Below are 16876 nucleotides of genomic sequence, written 5' to 3' on the forward strand. Positions count from 1 at the left end.
AACTTCCTTCCGTGTAACCTCCTCCCCCTCCCCTCTCTTCCTTCCGTCTAACTTTCCTTCCGTGTAACATCGCCGCAACGGTCACATCACTCGTCTTTCCTAACACTAAGGCTAACCCTCCGTCCTCCAAGCCCACCCCCCCCTCCCCCGGTAACACTCCACGCGGTTTGCGTCCCTCGCGCAGCTCACCCGCTCCGCCCCCTCCCCTTCCCGCCGTGTCGCAGCCTACAGCAAGACTGACGCTTTTCTTGCATGGCGTAAGTCCATCCGGTTCTGCTGTTTATGTGTGTCTGATACTTTGATTCAAACAGTTTTAATTGGAATAGGAAATGTAGGAGATTGCATAGAAAGCCATACTGGATTAATTGCACTCACAGGACGTGGGAAATACCGTGATCATGGTTCTAACCGTTAAAGCTGTATCAAATCTCTCCCTCAAGCTCACTGTCTCGATGCTGCCTTTGCGTTTACTTTCCTCTGATGTGGTGCGTTTGTGTCTGTCTGCAGATATTTGTCATGTGAGTCCAGCAGATCACAGCTCTAGGCTGTGCTTGTTTTCCCAGATGTAGTATGCTTGCTTTGCACAACCTGAATCTGCTTCTCAGTGGTGTTATGTTACTTGAGAATACTATAGCGCTATATTACCATTATTATGATCTTGAAGCGCTGTCTGGCTAGGTACATTCAAGTCCCGCTTTCGATGATTCAGCCACAGGCTCTTATTTCAAGAATACTGCTGCAGTTAATATTTCGCATATATGTTTGACTATTTTACGGCTTGGTGTGTGTGATCAGAGATAGATACCTATTCTGCTGTCGTCCATCTAAAAGACCGAGCACCCCCATCAGCAACGAAACGCTGAAGTTCTCAGCCAACCCTGCCAAGATCTGGAAGTTTTACACAGTTCATTGCAGCTGATGCATCAATACACAGGGGTAGATTAATGGCCTTATGGTGAGAGCCTGTGTGCGACCGGGAGAGGCTGTCTCCCCTCCCCCAACCCACTCCAAGAGCATGACTGTGCTTCTTGTTGCTTTCTTTGTTTTCTGCATTTCCGTGTCGCATTTCTCCTCCCCGCACCTCTCCCCTCTCCGCCCCCTCCCCGCTCCGCCCCCTCCCCTTCCCTCCGTGTCGCATTTCTCCTCCCCCCTCCCCTCTCTTCCGTCCGTCCGTCTTGTTATTCAACCCCCAGTATAACCCCCTGTTAGAACATTTGACGACAGATTAGGGACAGATTCAGAACGGCATGGCACAGTGGTAAACAGAATACCCAGTAACACGTATTCATGCTCGGGCGGCACTTCCTCCATGTTCACCACCCAAACACATCCTGATGGGGCCCTTAACCAGAAGGCATCAACAATCTTTCCTTTCTGCTTCCAACGCCAATTGCACCTACAACAAATCCGGATCTTGCATAAGGTCCCCCCGCCCCTCCCCCTCTGCTCTCAATACCTCAATCCAGAGCGCCATTTAAGTCCGCCATAATAAGCCGTGCTGCGCTTACTGGGTCAAGGGAAAAAGCACAAAGATGCCTTGTTTGTTTCGCTCCGAGGGACAGGGAGCCGCCACAGAGACCAGAACCAGCGTCAGAGAAGGAAAGCCTTCCAGATCTTCAACCATGGTAGTCGATTCACCGATGCTGTACACACGTCCCTAACAACGTCATTTCAGGCGGACCCCATCATACATGACAGCACCAAAACAAAAGAGAAGGCAGCATTCGTTGTCCCGCTAAGCACCACCTTTTGTCCGTCCAGGCAGCCGCTCAATGCAAACACCTCCCAGTGCCATGTAAAGCCACCCCCAACAACACAAAGGAAAACCCGGATATACAAGCAGAATCCACTGTGAGACACTGGCCTGCCCGCCCATGTGACACATCAGCAGCCCAACATCAAACAAACGCCAGAACACGTCAGACAGCCCACAGATGATTAAACACAACTGATTTATCTGCACGTCATGCAAGGCCATCGCAACATAACGCCCTTCGGCCCACACACACATCTATCTAACCCCAGTGCTTAATTCGATTATAAAAATTGAAAGTGTAACTCCAAAAGTTTTTCTTAAGAGATCGCTGCTTAATACCAAGGCTGCTTACTCTGGATTCTACCTCACGCCTCTTCCTTCCACTCCTGTGACGATCTCAATCGTGCAGGGTTTGCCATTTTTGCTTTCTTTGTTTTCTGCATTTCTGACTCCTGCTCTGGGTCAAAGTCTGATGACAGAACCTCAACCCCTCACCCTCAATCCCTCACCCACACCCACCCTCACCCACCCTCACTCACCCCCACTCACCCTCACCCACCCTCACTCACCCCCACTCACCCTCACCCACCCTCACTCACCCCCACTCACCCTCACCCTCAACCCCTCACTCACCCTCACTCACCCTCAACCCCTCACCCTCACCCACCCTCAACCCCTCACCCACCCTCAACCCCTCACCCTCACTCACCCTCAACCCCTCACTCACCCTCAACCCCTCACTCACCCTCAACCCCTCACTCACCCTCACTCACCCTCAACCCCTCACTCACCCTCAACCCCTCACTCACCCTCACTCACCCTCACTCACCCTCACTCACCCTCCCCCTCAACCCCTCACTCACCCTCAACCCCTCACCCTCACCCACCCTCAACCCCTCACCCACCCTCAACCCCTCACCCTCACTCACCCTCAACCCCTCACTCACCCTCACTCACCCTCAACCCCTCACCCACCCTCAACCCCTCACCCTCACTCACCCTCAACCCCTCACTCACCCTCACTCACCCTCAACCCCTCACTCACCCTCACTCACCCTCACCCTCAACCCCTCACTCACCCTCACTCACCCTCACTCACCCTCAACCCCTCACCCTCACCCACCCTCAACCCCTCACCCACCCTCAACCCCTCACCCTCACTCACCCTCAACCCCTCACTCACCCTCAACCCCTCACTCACCCTCAACCCCTCACTCACCCTCAACCCCTCACTCACCCTCACTCACCCTCACTCACCCTCACTCACCCTCACTCACCCTCCCCCTCAACCCCTCACTCACCCTCACTCACCCTCAACCCCTCACCCTCACCCACCCTCAACCCCTCACCCACCCTCAACCCCTCACCCTCACTCACCCTCAACCCCTCACTCACCCTCACTCACCCTCAACCCCTCACTCACCCTCACTCACCCTCAACCCCTCACCCACCCTCAACCCCTCACCCTCACTCACCCTCAACCCCTCACTCACCCTCACTCACCCTCAACCCCTCACTCACCCTCAACCCCTCACTCACCCTCACTGACCCTCAACCCCTCACTCACCCTCACTCACCCTCACTCACCCTCACTCACCCTCACTCACACTCACTCACCCTCAACCCCTCACCCTCACCCACCCTCAACCCCTCACCCACCCTCAACCCCTCACCCTCACTCACCCTCAACCCCTCACTCACCCTCAACCCCTCACTCACCCTCACTCACCCTCAACCCCTCACTCACCCTCACTCACCCTCAACCCCTCACTCACCCTCACTCACCCTCACTCACCCTCACCCTCAACCCCTCACTCACCCTCACTCACCCTCACCCTCACTCACCCTCAACCCCTCACCCTCACCCACCCTCAACCCCTCACCCACCCTCAACCCCTCACCCTCACTCACCCTCAACCCCTCACTCACCCTCACTCACCCTCAACCCCTCACTCACCCTCACTCACCCTCAACTCCTCACCCACCCTCAACCCCTCACCCTCACTCACCCTCAACCCCTCACTCACCCTCACTCACCCTCAACCCCTCACTCACCCTCACTCACCCTCAACCCCTCACTCACCCTCACCCTCACTCACCCTCACCCTCAACCCCTCACTCACCCTCACTCACCCTCACCCTCACTCACCCTCAACCCCTCACCCACCCTCAACCCCTCACCCACCCTCAACCCCTCACCCACCCTCAACCCCTCACCCTCACCCACCCTCAACCCCTCACCCTCACTCACCCTCAACCCCTCACCCTCACTCACCCTCAACCCCTCACTCACCCTCACTCACCCTCAACCCCTCACTCACCCTCAACCCCTCACTCACCCTCACTCACCCTCACCCTCAACCCCTCACTCACCCTCACTCACCCTCAACCCCTCACTCACCCTCAACCCCTCACTCACCCTCACTCACCCTCACCCTCAACCCCTCACTCACCCTCACTCACCCTCACTCACCCTCAACCTCATGCTAAAGATTTACAAAAAAACCCATAAACAATTCTAAAAGCACTAACTCTAATGCTGCGAGACCTATTGCATTTCTAATGCTTGTTTACAATACAGGCCCTGGGGAGAGGAACAAGGCGCCATGGACAGGGGAGGCTTGGTGTTACGTTTGTACACTACAGTACCGGGCCATGTGCTAATCATTAACACGCCTCCTTTTTTTTCAGCCGGCAAGTCCCAGTGTGTCAAAGTGCTGCTAGCTAAACGGCCAGCTCTGGCTGATTATGTCAAATGTGGCACAGAAAGACCTTTCGGTCAAACTAAAGGCACCTGTTGATGCAAGACACACAAAAAGTACCCACACCACCAAGGTAGCCAAATAGCTATTATCCATATATTTTTTCACGAATAAAAATTAAAAATTGCTTCAACTGTTCTACAAGAGGATAGTATTATTCGAAAATGTGATTTAAATAGAACAAAAAATAAAAATCAGCCATAGTTGGTTAGTACGGAAATCATTAGCAAAATAGTGTGTTTGGGGGGCTTTTTATCTCTATAAATAAAAGTATACAGTGCGTGTTGCTAATTAACTTTTGTGCTAAGAAAACTCCTACAACTCACAAGATGGTTGACAGACTTTGACAATGTAAGGTTGGAGTCGTTTTCCAACAAACAGTCTGTAACTGTTCTTCCAAGAAGCCAGATGTCAAGCAGAATCACTCAAAGGAGAAATCCCAACTTAAGGGTAAACACTTAAACCTGTTCATCAAAGGAAAGTCTAGTGACTGCCGGCGGATACAAAACACGGTGAAACTGGCCATCATACTCTAAAGGCACCCGAGGAGAAGTCCATTATTTAAAAAAAAACATTGCCCTTTTGATAATACCGATAAAAAATAATGTTTCAAGAGAGAAAAAAAAATAATGAACACACTAAACAATAAGTATACTGGGTACATTCTATAAGCTAGTGGAAGTGAATTATGTCTAGCATGGTAAAAGAAACTTGTCCTTTTAAATGTGCCCCTCGTAAAAAAAAGCTCAGAATTCAAACTATGGCCCTGGTATACAGAGGTTTGTCGAGTTCCAGGCCCACCTTTCTCCAGAAGCAGGTTAATATTTGCAACTAATCGTACATGGAGGCTGTACAACACAAGGCAACTGTTTCTCCAAAATCACATACCATGTGTTGGGAGCATGTTAATTGGATAAATAATTTCCTTTACTTCACACAGAAGAGCATTTTTTTGCCTTTGAAGGGCGCCTCTCAAGACACTATCTGCAATCTGTTCTCACGAGATACTAAGAGTCCAGCATGTTAGCACAGTAAAAAGAAAGCAGATATGAAATGATGTAATTTCTGAAAAAAATATACGTAACCAGAATATATAAAAAGAGGAAATAAAAAATGCCTATAAATCTTAAACCTTCAGATTTACAAAGCAAACACACTGGTTACCCAAAGCATGAACAAAGCTAATCGTTTGACTGTTGTGAAGCGAATACGTTTTTTTCTCAAGTTACACTAAATACAAGGGACATCTTGGTGACTCGGAGTGTAGGCCTTCTCCGCAATACAAACACACACACCAGTTATGGCACAAGCAGAAACAACAGTATTAGTGCAACGGAGACAAGGTACGGGTCCAGCTCAACAGGTAGCAGTGCCACGTGCACTCACACTGAATACTTACAGCACAGAGCAGTGAAAACCACCCCCAGACACACAAACCAGGTAAAGAGTGAAGAACAGTAGTGCAAGGGTCACGGACATGAATAAAGCAGAGTACGTCAGTAACAGTGCAAGCTTCAGTCACTCTCAGAACTGTTACAGCCAATGCAGCAGTAGCGCAGGTTTACCCACTGCTGCTGCTCCTCCTCCTCCCAGAAGCCACAGTGCCACAGGCCCTCCACCAATCCAAGTGGAGTGCATCAGTTGCAGCTGTACTGCTAGTTAAGAACCGACCCTATACTGCAACCTACCACTGCTGCTGCGATCCCTAGGAGCCCATCCTGCTGTCAGTTTTCAACCATGCTCCTGCTCCAGCCAGGGCGTGCATTCATTGAAAGAGCTCAGACATGCAGGGCCCAGTTCATATGCACAAGACACACAAATGATGGACAGAATGCAGAACAAATCAAACATTCACTCCCAGTGAAGAGATCTGGGTTAAATTCATAGTTTTTTTGCTCAGTATGCCACCCCAGTTTGGACCCAGCTATATGCATATCAGTCTTGCCCCTGCCCCTCGTGGGAACAGTCCAGCCTGAACTGCCAAGCCAGAAACTCAATGGACCAGAAACAAGCATCCTGGGACCAGTTTAGGGGTATCACCCCTCATTAGCCAGGCTAGCTTGAATCCAGTGGCACAGGGAGCCCAGGTCCCACATATGGGCATACACGGCGCACTTAGGGCAAGAAAGCAAAAAGACACATGCCAGCCACTCAGCCTCCTATAGGTAGAAAAAATCTGAATCAGATCAAGGAGTACCCATAGTAGTCAGATTCCGAGAGGTACATCTGGGGCAGTAGCACTGGCCAAAGGTCCACATGAAGGGCAGATGTACATCCTCAAGTGGCAGGCAAGAGGTAGTAGTCAGCAAGCCTGGGATCAGGAACAGCAGCGAAAGGCTGCAAGGAAATTCAAGAGAGGTTTCATCAAAGGTACCCCATTTACACAGGTACAGTAACAGAAGCAACACAAAGTAGAAAGAGGGGAAACAGTTGGTCACCTTCTGCCCCAGGCCCCAAACCTTTTAGAACACACCTACTATATGTGCCAGGATACTTGCGAGTAATTGAGCGTGCTACAGAACCACCAATAAACAAACTATAGTTAGACATAATCAAAAATTAAAATATGGCTCAACACCAACTATGACCACAGTGCTCGTATGTAGTGGATACAACACCAACTTTCTCAATGTATACCATTTAAAACACTGCTGCCATCTAAAGCTGTAGAAAAAATGCGGGGTGGGGGGCGGAAGTCTAAAATTAAAAGAACATTTTAAACAGTGCAATGAAACTAAACTGAGATTTGAGTAGAACTGGACCCAAGTGATAAAGTAAGGAGGGGCCAAACAGTTTCCTACATAAAGGCAGGTGGTTTATTTAACACGAATAAAGTTTAAAAAGGGAGTGCATGTTCCTCAGGCACGGGAGCAATGCCCAGACTGGCCCGGCTGCAATTCTTTCCCTGCATGCCAGCTCCTTGAGTGGCAGACGCCTGTGGGCAAGAAGGATAAACAAAGAATGAGTAGGAAGTCTTAAGTTACGGCTTCAGAAAAGAGCAACTAACACGAGCACCGAAACACTGACAGAATATATTCACACACAAAGATCAACTCCAAACAGAAACAAGGTCTCGCCTTTGGGATCTTTATAAGTGTTAAGCCATGCAGCACATAAGTTGCAAGGTAATAAACATCAGAAAGTACATTCAGCAGCCGGTCAGATTTTATGCATCAGCGGCAGGACCAGAACAATTCCACCCTGCATGCCCTTTGAGAAGGATTAAGCAAGAGCATTAACAACAGAGATGTGGTGGGTGCGAAGCAGACATGGAAGGCAGCAAGGCAGTGTTGGATGGGTTGAAGGGTGGTTGGATGGGTTGAAGGGTGGGTGGGAGTGGGTCAGTGTTGGACAGGTTGAAGGGTGGGTGGATGGGCGTGGTCAGTGTTGAAGGGTGGGTGGATGGACGTGGGTCATGAATTGGCTCAGTGATGAATTGGCATGGCTTGATGCAGAAGGTTTTTGGTTCGTTTTGCTTGAAATCAATAAGACTGGCGAGGGCAGGTGCTGTTTCATGGGCAGGGTTCAGTTATGAGGTGCAAGGGACAGCGATCTAATGGCTCTAAGCAGCAGGCAACACCCCGCTACATGAACTTTAGAAGACAGCCCTTCTAAGCCAAGCAGCCCTCCAACTGCAGAACATGTGGCAAGACGAGTAACAAATTCTCATGGGTACTGTTCAATAGGTAGACAAACTGAGCCCCGCCCTCTCCTATACTGCACTGACCTTCTGCTACCACCAATGGCTAACAGATGCAAACAGCGTCTACGTCTTCCTCGGTCTCGTAAATACTTCAAGAGTGCTCAGCAGGTTCATGTGCATACTTCGGAGACATGTTGGTAACCTTCAGATCACAGTGGAAATCCAAGCAGGGTAGCTTATCAATAAATCAGCCGTCTACAGTGTGTGTGTGCGCGGTGGAGAGGGTCTACAGTGTGTGCACATCTTGATCGCACATGCCGATGCCTACCCCCCCTTGAACCACTAAGTATCGGCAGAGATGTTCCTCCTGCAGAAACTGCAACTAAAACAGGCAGCTCGTGCCATAATGAGGAGTTACGTATGTGCAGACGTTTGTGTTCTCGCGCTTGCATGAGTAGCTCATTCTGGTACTTTTAGTCTTGTTGCACAGTAAATCTGCAAATACTATAACCCGAGCTCTGCTCACTCCGCAAAGAGCATTCGTTTAAATCAAATACTGTACAATTTCTCTGGTTGGTAGTAAAAGAAAGCAGTTTAAGTTTGCTGCTTGACCACTCGCAGTTGTGTCGACTATCACTGCACCAATACATCTCAAAACAATGTGGCAGCTTGAATAACAGCCAGCAAGAAAATGAAAGTCAAGCAAGGCACATGTAAACAAACACGTGCACTGAAAAAAAAGTAACTCCAACAAAACGTCAGCAGGCAACCGGGCATGTTCCAGTACCTTGAATAACAGCCAAGCCAGTGTGAGCAGGCACATGTAAACAAAAGTCAACACGACCGCCATCTGTTTCCAATTAACAGGACCGCGAGACAGGCAAATATAAACAAGCACGGGCACGATAATTCAAAACAGATGGCGTTGCTGCTCGCTCCCGCAAGGTGGATGGCGTACATGCACGAGTGCTGACTGGAAACAATGCAGTACATGCACGAGTTTTCAAAAAAGTAAAGACCTTTTCCCAGAGGTCATCTCCTAAGCAGCGCTTGCGCGCCGCGCTAGGCTCGACCTAAAAACACAGATTACAAGCAAGGGCTCTACATGCCAGGGCAGACATTTACACAGTTTTACTCCATAACGAACGGCCCCAAGAAGTGAAAATACAACACCAATCAACCGTGGCTTATGAAGTGGTCCACTGCCAGCCAGGCAGGCACTAAACATGAAGCAGTGCTTATGCCACCGCTCTCTATTTTCAGTAGAAATAAACTCCACAGAGCACGTAAACCACCAGACAACCCTCGCGTCCTCAGGCAGAACAACACAGTGTTTCGGTCATCTGTTTCACACTTTTGCAACACATCACATTACTATTGGGGCAAGATGACGCAGAAGGCCAAGTCCTTATCAAGTGTCATCTTTGGATGCCAAGGAAACAAAGTCAGACTGCACCCTCAAAATGCTAACAGAGGCAGGACTGGTGTAAGCAAGGTGGGAGCAAGGTGAAGCAGTAGTGAGCATCAATGCAAGAGGTGTGCCACAAAAAGTACAAAAGTCATTTTGTGAAGCACGAGAACAAAAAAAAAAAAAGACCCACACAAATGGTAGTACAAAGTTATAAAGTTGTGACTTACTGCAAAGCAATAGCTTTTTACAGATTTAAAATGAAGTAATAATGCAACTCATTTCAGAAGCAAAGCAGTCATTTATCATGCCTACCCAAGAAAAATCATTGCGTTCCAGTAATGCGACAGGGTTTAGAGGGCATTTTGGTCTCGTAACCTCCTTTAAATGGGAGGAGAAGCCGACTCTCGGTCATCAGTCAAGCTTTACCACGCATGGTGAATTCCCTCCCCCTACACTCTGACAACATCTGAAAATAGTGCAAGGTCCAAGATACAACTTTGCATTTCTGCTCCTCTCCCACCTCCTTTAGAAGCTTCATGGATAAGTTTGCAGTCGCCCCAGAAATTCTGAGACAGTCGCAGAATTGAAGATCTCACCCGGAATATAGACAACGGCTGCTACTGGTTTCATGGATCCAGACAGGCAATGGAAAACCGTCAGGACTCATTCAAACTCAGGCCCTTCATTACTGCTGAAGGAACAGGAACACGAGAGGGATCCCTGCCAACACCTCTCATGGCTTCAATATCCAAGGAAAGTATGGCATGATCAAGAAACGGATGGACAAGTTGCGCTCTTTAATCTGGTGGGCATGAGCCACTTCTAAACCTGGTGGAACCGCGATCAATTGGACATTTGGAGTGTGCGTCACAATTTTGGAATTGAATTGCTATAATTACACTGGTGTATATACAGAGTTAACTACGGCTGCACATGGCACACAAGCACTGGTGGATATGTCACAATTCTGAAGTCCGGAGCCACAATTTAATCATTTTTCAATAGGACAACAGGTTGCAATTCAACCTGGGGACTCTGATTTGGTTTAAAAAAATAATACTGAGGATCGTGACAAAATATTTCCCTCCACCAAAATACTTGCCACTTGTGTTTTAAATGCAGCCAAGCCCTGTGGTTTTTGATGAAACAAAGCCGGAAGCGGTCTGGCTTTTAGCAATTTTGTGTCTCTCATAGGTGTGGTGTTTTATTTAAAGATCCAGGTAAGTTGTCAACATAGGTCAAATGTAAAAAAAAAAAATGTTTTTTTAAATAAACAATCAAAGAAAAATTCAAAAGTTTTAGAAGAACAATTAACTTCTACATTTATGACCCCAGGTTATGTAATTAACAGTCGACGCCAGCTAGCCATCAGCCTTAACCACAGTAAAAACCATGTCTACTTGGCACTCACAAACCAGAGCTTTACTTCACCCACTAGCTGTTTGTGGTTTGCATAATTTGCCTGGGTTGATCTATGGCTTCATTTGCTGGTAAGTAAGATGATCATATTGTCAGTACCGGTTGTTTCATATCCTGCAGTACAGCGTCCACTCGCCCATGTAACCACCTACTTGTTTTAGGATAGCTTGAATGAAATGGATTAGGCCCAGGAACTTGAACCGATGTGATGGTTAGAGATGTGGGTTTAACTTCCTGGATACATCATCTGTAACCTGCAGCGTACATAGACGTGTTGTACACAAGCTCCATGGCGTTTAAAGTGTCTCTGCTACAATGTCGGGTTGCTGAACTTTCAAGTGATTGCTTCTTTTTCAAAAGTTCAGCAATAGACATCAGCATTCAAGAGTGCTCTGCTTTTGAGAACGAGTCAGTATCTACCAAAATGTTGAAGATTTAAATAAAGCCCCTGTCACAGAAGCATCTTTTTGGAATTCCTATGAGCTGAAAACTGAAAGATCAGGTTGTACAATCAGAAGTGCCCTCCAGAGCTGTTGTTGACGGGGGGGGGGGGGGGGGGGGGGGGAACCTTCGGGTGCTTTTTCCACGCACTACAAGTGACGTGGTTTGGCTAGTCTAGGTATACATACATCCGCAAATGCTTACACACAGCCCACTGAAGGCAAAACTAAAAATATATCTGTGCATCTCCCTCTTCTAAAAGCAACATAAGTTTGCGTCTTAAGTCCCTAAAACACAAAATAAAGACAGGCTTTCTCCATAGCAGACCCAAATCTATGGAACTCCAGTGAAAAAGCACAAGTGCAAATAGGAAATCAAAGTGTTGCTGAACGAGGAAGGGAGTATCCCCGAGATATACGGTAAATTCAGCCCTGGGAAACAAGGATTTTCCTGTTCTGTTTGTTGTGCTTGATTCCAACAATACTACTACCTGTTATTCCTGCACAGTGAATCTTAATACATTTGTTACCATTTTTGATGATACAACAGATTTCATGTACTTAATCGTTGTGTAAAACGTATGCAATTCTAGTGTGTCTCTTCTCTTCCAAGGACCTGTCACCAATTTCCTGCTGCTGAGTCAGTGGTGAGAAGCGTGAACATGCTCCCACTATATCCAGTAACACTGCACGTACTAACCGTAAACGGTTTTCAGCTGGGCCTCCTATCTAGGGTGACCAGATCTTGAGAACCAAAATTCGGGACATTTTGAAAAAAATAGAAGCACTACAATTTTACATCAACTGTGCTGTGCAGAATGACTACTTTACTCTTATCAACATAGGAACACAAAAGAAGCACTAAGAAAATAATTAAAATGGCCAGGCAATAGATAACCACAATAGACAAGGACATTTTGCGGCAAAATATTGCGCTCTAAGCTGCATTTTTGCGACACTCAATTACCATTCAATAGCTCTACATAGATTTGTTTTGGAATCTAAGTTTAAACTATGAGCCACCTTGGTAGAAGATATATAAAATGCTCCCCAAACTATCTTTAGGCCTGTGGGAATGCACTTTCCACACCATTTATTTACATATATCCCCTCAGCACTCTTAGCAATAAAGAACAGTGTGCACCCTCACCTGTGTAGCACTAAGCCGACCAACCGGTCGTTGACCCAGGCGGCCCAAGATGAAATTATCTTTTAGTTGGTCCACATCATTATTGGTACAATGTGGATGTATATGATGGCTTGGGAAACTCACCACTCACCCAACGTTACAGTTAATAAAGTTGAAATTTGACTTTGGTTTTAAGTCAAATAATGGGACTCACTGCTCATTTTTTTGGCATCAGGTGGAAAAATATATGGAAAGTTGTATGACAGGAGGAGTCGCTGATCCATGCGCAAGTCAATCCATTTTTTTAAATAAAATGATATCCCTTTGTACAGGATGTGTATATTCAGGGGTGTGGAATTTAATAAAATATCTATTTCTCCATGGGGCAGGTTGCTTCAAAAATCTATTTGTCCTATAACAAAATCCACTCACCCATTTTGTGCCCTATAATGCTGTAACAAATTATGGCAGCAATCTCATTATATAATATGATGAAACAGGGCATAGGGAACGGTCACTCCTTAGCCAATGGTACAGCTGATGATATAATTTCAATTGGGTTACATGTCAAATCCTGCGACTCATTCCTGCTCAAGGGTTTGGCGTCAGGGGCTAAGTACATGGTCAATATATTGTAATGAGTGTCATTAATCTAGGTGCAACTCAATTGTTTTTAATAAGGTGATATCCTTCACAACACTAGTTAAGTTCCTTTCTGCAGGATCACGTCGTAATAATGTGCATAGCAACAAGTGGTAGTAGTCAATGTCTGAGGCAAAAAGATAGTCATAATTCTGGTTCTTGGGGTGTGCTGAAATGTGTGTTCTCATGAATACGAATTGTCCTTTTTAAACCTCGAGGCCGATAGCAGGATTTCTAGATCAAAACTGGATCCTAAGTCTCCAATTGTTTTTTGTGTCTTGAGTAGGCCTGATCTCTGTTGATATAAATACTATATATGTGTGTGTATATTTATGTATTAGTAGTAGGAGAACCAAAAAAGTAACAAAGAGTCGAGCCAGGAGTCTGTCAGGGGCTTATGTCTGCACACAAACCGAGCCACTGACATAAGCCAAGCCACAAACATCACGTAAAAATAAAACACAGTCTTTTCAAAAGTTCAGAAAAGTTATTTAACATGTTGATACATTTCATCTGAGCACATTACATTGTATAAATACTTTGCGAGGCACATATTAAAGGTGATAGTTTTGACAGTTGTCCCCCACCTCCTCACCCTGATGACTATGCCACGCGTGAACTAGGTGGCAAATAAGTTGTCAGGCGCACTCTGTTTGAACTTGATTCTTTTAAAGCATGGAGCAACATTATAGTCGACGAAAACTACAACGTCTACTTTAAGAGGTTTTTGTACAGTGCACATCCCGAACTCATGTATTTCTATGTGCTGTCATTTCTGGCACTGAAGAAAAAGAAGCTTGCTTAAAAGAAGTATTTGCCTAGGATCACACCTTTTTGTCATGAGAGGGAAGCAGGGATTGATCCCATGTTTTCCGGTTTATTTATGCAATTCACCAACTACATGGGTATTCCTCTCTGTTTCGCATTAAAGTTTAATACTTTGACATCCATTCTTGGCATGAAATCGGAGCAAAGGATGTTTCGTTTTAGCTGAGCAGCTGACATGCTTCACACATGGGAGAGGCCCTGGAGTCCTGGCTCTTACTCTTAGAGACAGACCGGACACCTTGTATGACATTATTCTGCATTCTGTCCATCAACTGTTTTTGCATTTGTCACCCCGAGTGGGAAGGGTATGATCAGACGTGGGTCCCCTGCTCTCCACACCACTGGAGTCAAGCTATCCAGGCTGATGAGGGCTGAAAGCCTGAAACCGGTCCTTGGATGCTTATTTCCAGTCCAGGGAGGACCTGGCTTGGCAGTTCGGGCTGCACTGTTCCGATGGGGCACAGGGTCAAGACTGATATAGGGCTTGGTTCAAACTGGAATGGCATGGTGAGCAAATGTATGACATTGTTCTGCATTCTGTCCATCAACTGTTTTTGCATTTGTCACCCCGAGTGGGAACGGTATGATCAGACGTGGGTCCCGTGCTCTCCACACCACTGGAGTCAAGCTATCCAGGCTGATGAGGGCTGAAAGCCTGAAACAGGTCCTTGGATGCTTATTTCCAGTCCAGGGAGGACCTGGCTTGGCAGTTCGGGCTGTACTGTTCCCACATGCACAGGGTCAAGACTGATATAGGGCTTGGTTCAAACTGGAATGGCATGGTGAGCAAATGTATGACATTGTTCTGCATTCTGTCCATCAACTGTCGTGTTTGCATTGCTATCGCTCCCAAGCATTGCAGCCTGAAGGAACCGTGGAGGCTGCTTGTCTTAACAGGTGAGTAAAAAAAAAAAAAAAAAAGTGCGCTTGTTGCGTGCTTCTTCAGATTTCACGGGAGGCTTGCCAGTCTCAAAATCGCGAGAGGAGGCTGTTTGACGTACAAGGTACCAGGGATTTGGTATCCAGGAACACGCAGACTCTTGGGGGACTCCCAGCTGTACTCAAAGGAGGCGAGAGATGAGCCGCGATGTGGAACCCATATATCCCGGCCGCAGGACCGTATTACATACAGGAAAGAGGACGAGTTCTACCTCACCTTACGAGACAGTAACCAGAAACATTGAACGTCTGCTGCAAGCGAGGGGAAATTATGAAAGCGATGGGAAATTAGGAAATCGAGGTACAAAATCGCCGATACAAATGCTGCCACGAGGAAAAATATCTAACACCCTACGGGCGTATCGATTACGGTTGCGTACAATGAAATGACATATGAAAGCAATACACTAATAACTGCACGTAGTATTAAAGAAACAGTTACTGCGCCATGCATAATTTGATTAGTGAGAGTCCAAATAAAGAACACCACACCGTACGATTACACAAAAAGCAGCACACAACTTTGCGGCAGTGTTTCAAAAAGTAAGCACTAATTACAGACTTGTTGCAGTCACTTTTCTCACTATACCATAATTTGAAACACTCGCTACAGTATTTACAAGTATACAAACCGCGAGCGGGTTAAGTTACTGTACCAGTGTAAAATGAACAATTTAAAAGAAACGAGGATAACGGCGACAAACGGAGCTGTTGTGACAATACCTTTTCAAATTGGCGAGCACGTCAAAATGTCAATGGTACACTATCAAAAAAAGATGATCTTTTCTATATTAAAAATTGTTTTTCGTCGTATAGGAATAAAGTACAACTTTTGGCATTTTACCAAACCACATCAGGGGTTCCAGCCGGGTATAGCAGCAGAGGTCACCTCTCCGGGGAATGTCACCCAGCACCGGCGTGGACCAGATCTGCTTTTACCGAAGAAGAGGAAGCAGCAGCAGCACACTGTGTCACCTGGCAGCAAGGCGATAGCCATCAGCAACACGCCCCTACTTCCGTTATCTAAAGGGCGGTCATCCAGGAAGTGTGGCGCCGTCAAAAGGAAACACCTGCCTCCTGTCCCTACGGCTCGAGGTGCCAAGCCCCCAAACAGAAAAAAGAGCATGAACTTTAGAAAAAAATTCGAGCACCGGTGCACACCCCTGCTTCCATCCTAGGCACACAAGAGTGTGGCAGATAAAGCAAAGCTGTTCGTCCCTACTGCCCGGTACTCGTTCCTAAATCCCAAAGCAGCAGACCCTTTGTCGGCTACGAGACTATCGAGAGAGCCATTTACCTGGGGATGTTGTAGCCATTCATCCGAGGCGACCCTTGAGTGAAGTGGCTGCGGGGTCGGGCGGAGCAGCGCCCCCAAGTCCTCCTCCACCCTCGGCGGACACTTTGTGAAGTTGGGCGCCCTGGAGGCGGGGGAGCCCACGGTGCTGCAGCCGCCGCCTCTGCGCAGTCCCCTGGGCAGAGGAGGAAGCCTCGGTGGCAGGCCCCGCCTCACAGGCGTGCAGCTGATTAGTGAGAAGGCGAAGGGCGGAGGCAGCCGGAGGACCACGGGGCTAGAGGAGTGTCCCCACACGGCCCGGGGACGCCAGGCCGGGCGAGGGCGCCCTCTTCAGGGGCAGGCCCGCGCGTCCCATGCAGCCCAACTTTCTGTAGGGCAGGGGAGCTCAAATCACGTGTTTTCCGACCCCAAAAGGTGGTCGATGTTGTGTGTTTTGAATGGGAAACTGAAAAGAATGCATGCTTTGACGGAAAATGTTGCAAAGTGGTGATTTCGTTTGGGGGCGGGGTGGCGGGAAAGACAGAATGCCGCTCAAATGATTCGTTATACAGAAGTGGTGAAATGAGTGCGGGAGCGAAATATTTCACAGGGGGATAAACAAATGTGCATCTGA

At 47.4% G+C, this 16876-nt stretch overlaps 1 protein-coding gene across 5 annotated transcripts in view; it reads right to left on the reverse strand.

Moving 5' to 3' along the window:
• Positions 1-16502, reverse strand: part of LOC147727297 (beta-1,3-galactosyl-O-glycosyl-glycoprotein beta-1,6-N-acetylglucosaminyltransferase-like) — a 111469-nt gene extending 94967 nt beyond the window's left edge. Inside the window, exon 1 of one of the 5 annotated variants that reach the window (XR_015309319.1) lies at positions 16267-16472. The gene's annotated coding sequence lies outside the window, so the exon portion shown is untranslated. Of the gene's footprint in view, positions 1-15692; positions 15971-16266 lie in introns of those variants that run through there. The other 4 variants (XR_015309320.1, XR_015309321.1, XM_086961351.1 and 1 more) reach the window with 4 other exon arrangements.
• Positions 16503-16876: the final 374 nt, after the last annotated feature.

This window comes from Lissotriton vulgaris, chromosome 3_1 (assembly GCF_964263255.1).
Source record: "Lissotriton vulgaris chromosome 3_1, aLisVul1.2, whole genome shotgun sequence".
NCBI lineage: Eukaryota > Metazoa > Chordata > Amphibia > Caudata > Salamandridae > Lissotriton > Lissotriton vulgaris.